General features: G+C 37.8%; 1 long non-coding RNA gene across 1 annotated transcript in view; it reads right to left on the bottom strand.

The window, feature by feature from the left end:
* Positions 1–4814: 4814 nt before the first annotated feature.
* The window catches only part of LOC117110580, a 5983-nt gene continuing 4348 nt past the window's right edge, over positions 4815–6449 (bottom strand). Inside the window, exon 4 of the long non-coding RNA XR_004445727.1 lies at positions 4815–4886. This is a non-coding gene — a long non-coding RNA (uncharacterized LOC117110580). The remainder of the gene's footprint in view (positions 4887–6449) is intronic.

Below are 6449 nucleotides of genomic sequence, written 5' to 3'. Positions count from 1 at the left end.
AGATATATATATGATTATAATACGCTACAACCAACCTTAGAAATTTGTCTCGGTTCTTTTTGTTATTGATTGTCTTGAGTATAGTATGAACTTCTGTGCCTGTAAATGTTTCGAATGCTGGACCCCCACCGGAGTTTTGGCCCTGGACCCCCGGGGGCCCTTGGCGGCCTCCTGGCCCCTGCCAATGGTGCTCGCAACTGCCCTTTCAGTATCAAAAAACCCCCCTACCTAAATCCTGGCTACGGGCTTGATTATCACTTTGGAAAACTTACGCAATCGGACTTTTTGCCGTTACTTACTTGGTCGATGATGCAAAGGGCAACGGTCATTTGTAATGCGACTATTCTTAAAAAGGACGTTTGCTGGTTTTTTACCCATAATATTACAAATAATTTCTGAAAACCAGACTAATGAGACTACTAAGCTGCTGTTATTAGCATTGTTGGAGTACGTTGTTGCCAGCCAGAGCATGATAATGGTGGTACAATACAACAACGCTGGCTTAGATGCCTACGTTACGTAATCGTGTCCTTGTAATCCGAGCCGACTTTACCGTTAAGCAAGTTAATTTACCGTCATTCTAGTAAAGTTAAGTCACTTAACTTAAGTGACTTAATTCCTTTATCTAGCTATAATTGAGTGGTTCACGTCGAACTCTAAGTGGATCTATATCTAGATAAAAGTTCGACGTGAACCAGGCTTTAGAGAATTCCAGTTTAAAAAATATGGGTAATTAAAAAACGTATGAGCAGTGTTGCCAGATATACTGGCATTTTTCATTTTAAAAAATTATAATAGTAAAATTTACCAGTTATTTTCCGCTGATTTATTCATAGATTCCTTTGATTAGAACAATAGTAAATGTTTTTCTTTACCTTAAGTAATATTGTGATTAAAAAAAAAAAACAATGTTTGTGGTACCAATGTTGTCAATTTTCTGTTTTAGTGGTATTTTAAACCCTTTTAAGGTATTTATAATAATTTTAAGATAAGTTTATAATAATTTCACTTTATACATACTAATTTCTGTCAGTGTCACCAGTTAGACACAGCACCTTAACCTGCCTGGGAATGCCAGTCCATGAAAAACACCCTCTCCTCTCTAACCACATCATGCAACACGCCTACTCCTTCTTGTCGGGACATTATCGTGAAAAAATATAAACCTAATATGTGGTCGTGGTAGGGGTGGTGCTAGGATTTGCCCGACAAGAAGTCCTATGTCCCAGATGGTGGTCCGATTACAGCATTCAGGGGTTTCAATGGCTTATTTTATTCGATTTTAGAGTTTATTATTAATTTGAAGCTCCCGTATCCCCCCAACCTCGCTGGCGCCACCATGGGTTGTGTAAGTCGTAAGTTACCAAAGCAATCTCAATCCCTGCAAGATTCTAGAAGACGTTGTAGAACTAAAACCCAAGACTCATGTGTGTTGTTAGGGACAAACTAAAAGAAATGATTCTTATTATAGGCCTAGGTGGCATCACACGATTCTAGATGCATTAACCAAGACGAAAGGAGACAACACATACTGCAACTGATTGACGAAAACACGTCATCTGATAATTGAGGATTGAGCAATAAAGTTTTTAAATTCAGAGAATCTCAAGCAGATTTTTTGGAAAATGAATATCTTGGCACATTTTGTTGCATTGCGATGTTTCAAACACAAGCCCAGAACAGCGATAATGAAAGATGTAGTTTCACGGAATAAGAGTGTGCTTCCCAAGCTTACATTTGTATATTTAAGACACAACAATGCTAGCTGCTACCACTGTACAACTACACTACTTGCAACAAAAGAAATTGCTGAAGAGACGAGGTTAAATGAGCAAATTTATGCAAACGAGGTTCATGTCATTGAAGATGGTTTTAAAATGAAACATGCTTCAGAATCAGATAGACAGCTGAGTAAAAGGTTGTTCCTACCTTCTCAAATGTTGCAAAAGAAGAACTGTGGGATGGTATAAGCCTTCTTAATAATTTTGAATTTAAAACTACAGGAGTTTGAGTATGGAGGGCATATGACATTTGACCTGGTTCACATGACATTTGACCTGGTACATATTAGTGGCACCCGACATTTCCATTATTTTTGTATTAAGTATGTTTTTGCCCAAGGTTACTTTTAGTATTGTGCGAAGACATCGAAAGTGAAAGGAATTTAGTCGATGCTCAAGTTTACGATAGGTTGGCCAAGTCTCACTGCAGTATAGTAGAACACTCAGGACGCATGCGGTGTAAATCTTGACTTTTAAGAATATATCAAGTTTTCTATTGTTCCAAACTCTGGTACGCAGTTTACCGAAAGTAGTTGCAGCTTTTCCTATGCGATGACTTCAGCATCTAAGGTGTTGTTGTCTGTAACAGTGGATCCAAGGTAGGTAAATTTGTTGACAACTTCAAGCGGAGAATCATCAATAATGATGTTTGGTGGAGTCACACTTCCATTGGACAAAATCAGTTTTTCCTAGGTTGATGGACAATCCAAAGTCATGACATGCACTAGAGAATGCGTTGCAGGATGACTGGAGTTCGGTTTCTGATTGAGCAATAATGGCAGCATAATCTGCGTAGAGTAACTCATTTACTTTAAAGCTGCTAGTCTTGGTGTGGGCATGCAAACGGGAAAGGTTAAATAGGTTTCCAAAAAAACGTGTATTGAGAGTAATTCCAGTTTCCAAAGCTCTTGGAGTAGAGCAGCAAGGAATATTCCAAATAGGGTTGGAGCTAATACGCAGCCCTGTTTCACGGCTGTTGTTATAGCAAACTTCTCTGACTGACGTCGATGATGTTGGATGGTTGCATACATGTGATGGAAGGCTGTAATGATGGACAGTAGATTTTCTGGGCAGCCATACTTCTTGAGAATAGCTCGTAAACCACTTCGGCTAACACTGTCAAACGCCTTTGACAGGTCAATGAAAATCACATACAATGGCGTTGCTGCTTGATTGTTTTTTCTTGAATCTGTTTGAGACAGAAGACCATGTCTACTGTAGATTGGCTTCCCGGTAGAACACGATCAGCTAAGACTTGGAGGCGAGGTAACAGTATTTTGGCAAACATTTCACCAGCAATACTGAGTAACGAAATTACTCTGTAATTGTTACAGACATGTCTGCTGCCCTTGTTCCTATAGAGCGTAATAATGTTGGCATCTTTAAGATCGTTGGGGACACATCTCTTCTTCCAACAGAGTGCAATTACTTTGTGGAGTTCTTCTGCAATTATGTCTCCGCCGGCCATGAAGATTACCAGAATCTGCACATAGTTGTATACGGTTGCTTAGACTAGTCCAGTAGCGACACAAAGTAGCACGGGTGAGAGATTGTACATTTGCTTTGCTGCTTTAAGAATACCTCTGGAGTTGCGTGTGTCCCTTACCAGCACCAACATCCAATTGTATATGGCACAATTAACTTTTCATGGTGAATTCAACAATTAAATTGAGTCTTCCTAAGTTGAAAATCATAACTCGTCGTTGAAAGCAAATTTATCATGGATTGCTTTTGTTAGATTGGTGTTTGAATTTGTTTGGTTTTCAGAAAGCTAAATAAAGTTGTTTGCTTTACATGCAATGCAGTATAATATTGAGTTTAACATACTTGAAATAAACCTGACAACACATGTTGTTATAATAGTCATGTATATAGTAATATTATGGTTACATGAATTATATTTTATATTGTAGCGTTTTCCGTACAGTAAAAAATGTATATTTACAATATTTTTTAATGAAAAAATATTGATAAACTTTACAACACATTTCTTAGCATGTTGTTAAACTATTCAGGTAACTACATTTGTTTTGGTTAACTGTTTAGTAAAAAGATGTATATTTACCTTAATTTTCAACAAAACAATACTGTTTTCTGGCAATACAGTACAAAATTAAGTTTTAACTTACTTGAAATGAGCCTGGCAACACATTTCTTAACATGTTGTTAGACTATTTATGTAAATATAGTAACATTATTTTTGTGCGAGGTGCTCTGTGTATATTGGCGAGACCAACAGACACTTAGAAACACGGGCAAGTGAGCACTTAGTTTGGGACGAATCATCACACATTATTTCAACATCTTCAAAACTCCGTTAAATCAAAAACACAATTCCAATTGAGATTGCTTTACTATTCTTTACTCCGCCCACAATAATTATCAACTTAAAATAAAAGCCAATGCTTTTGGGAAATCCGTCACTGAGCAAACTTTGCTTGTTTTGTCTTATATCTGACCGGTAGTATATAAACCGGTAATAGCATAAGCATTATTACCTGATGCTGATATGTGCGATACGTCGAAACATGTCAATTATAAGCTTTATTATGTTATTAGATGCATTACTGCATTTGTGTATATATATATATATATAATATAATATATAGATTAAAAGGCAAAATACTGGAAAACAACAATGCTGTGGGAAACAATGGCTGGATCTCAGTAGAGATACAAAAATGATAAGCAACAGCTAAAAAGTAAACGTAAGTAAACAGCCAGAAAGGGTTTCAAGGTCTTAATTGATTTTGAAGTCTACTAATAATGTAGAAAATACATAGGCCTATACACCGCTCTGACGAATTGTGGTTGTTCTTTTGTAGTAGTAGTAGAAGTAGTAGTAGTAGTAGTAGTAGTAGTAGTAGTAGTAGTAGTAGTAGTAGTAGTAGTAGTAGTAGTAGTAGCAGTAGCAGTAGTAGTAGTATGTTTACCCATTTCCTTTGTGTTTTTTGTGAATCCAATAACAAGCTGTGATGAGAATGGCTATCACCACGATGACCACACAAGACGACACCACCACAGCAGTAACGGTCGAAAAGCTGTCTGAGCTAGTAGTAGTAGTAGTAGTAAGATATTTTGGCTGTGAAGTTGGATCATCCATTCCTATGCAATAATAAAACATGATGCATTACACTTTACGTGTTAGTGCACTGTTCATGCGTTGACCATTATGAGCCATAGGATGTGAAGTTGTGTTGTTATTCATTAAGCTCTGTCAAAACTTTAACATTTCTTTGAACAAAAAAACTGTCATAGTGTGCCTATATGGTCGTCATGCGAAGACATCATGGGCATATTTAGGCATTTTTCACGTATTTTTGTCAAATAAATTTTGATAGTCTGGACAGGGATTTAAAGAAAGTATCCACTTCAAAAATGAAAGACTGTATTTATACAGTGATGAAGATCTATATTGACTAAGGCGGAATTGGCGAGGTTTATACTTTGCATACACAGAATGTATACATAGTAACAGTGTGCGGACACAGTGTGGACATGGTGTGAACACAGTGTAATGCAATGTCCATACTGTGTCCACGCTGTCAGCTATTGCTGACAATTCTGCCATAATCAATATAGACCACACGGTGATGATGTTTCTAGGTTTCTTCAACAAGCATTAAAATCACAATAATGTTTTCAAGTATCTTGTTTACAATCGAGTTTGCTAAAATACAGAGATACGGTGTATTTTATTGATCTCTGACCGCCTACACATGCGATATTTAAAAGTGCAGTTACAATTATGACATCAGACAATAACATTAAATTGCTTCGGGTTCTAGTGCTTGGGTTACAATTATGACGTCAGACACAATAAAATTAAATTGCTTCGGGTTCTACTGGTGCTGGATTCTCCTCAACGCCTTCGTGGTCCGGAAGTGTACAGAATCACAAAAGGTCCAGACATCGAGTCAATTGGTGAAGTTGAAAATATAGGCATATATAAAATTATATATTTTTTGGACGTTATTTGGAAGTTAAAGAAGAATTGGCGAGTGAACAGAATACAATGACGGATCCTGGCTACGGGGCCTAAGCATTTTTAGACAAAATATTAAAAACCACCCCACCACCGCTCTGGGCTTCCCACCTCACATTTCTCCTACCCAGATTTTTCTCTGGATTAGCCTCTTAAAATTGCCAAAACTGTCTATAGAACCCGGGTCATTGTTGAGTCGAATAGCGATTAAGGCAGGGGCGCCGCAACTTACAGCCAAAATATCGGCGCTAGTTCGAGCGGCACGCTCTCTTAAGGTTACGGTGGTACGTGGAACAAGTCTTCTTGGGTAAGGACCATGGATAGGTCCAGGTTAACGTAATTGGCTCATGTGCACTATAAAGAAGCCAGTACATCTTTCGAGAGAAGTAGGAGGTTACCCCGGTGTTCAGTTCAATACTACCACTAGGCAGATTGTAACAGTTGGTACCAGTTTATTGGGTATCTCAGAGACGAAAGGAACCTTATAGGGAAGAGGAAAGTTATTGTACTACAAGCTACAGTAGACCACGCCAGTGGCGGCGCCAGGATCTCCCGACGTAGCCCCCGAAAATATGACAATTTAAGGGTTTCAAAGGCTTATTTAATAGATTCTAGAGTATATTGTTATGTACAAAATACATATAATTTTTTTTTCTCCTCCACGAATTGTGGTATTTTTTCCC

The sequence above is a fragment of the Anneissia japonica genome, unplaced genomic scaffold, assembly GCF_011630105.1.
Source record: "Anneissia japonica isolate Jap-2015-1 unplaced genomic scaffold, ASM1163010v1 scaffold288295_len31675_cov110, whole genome shotgun sequence".
NCBI classification, from domain to species: Eukaryota; Metazoa; Echinodermata; class Crinoidea; order Comatulida; family Comatulidae; genus Anneissia; species Anneissia japonica.
This window is presented reverse-complemented; position numbering and strand designations above follow the sequence as displayed.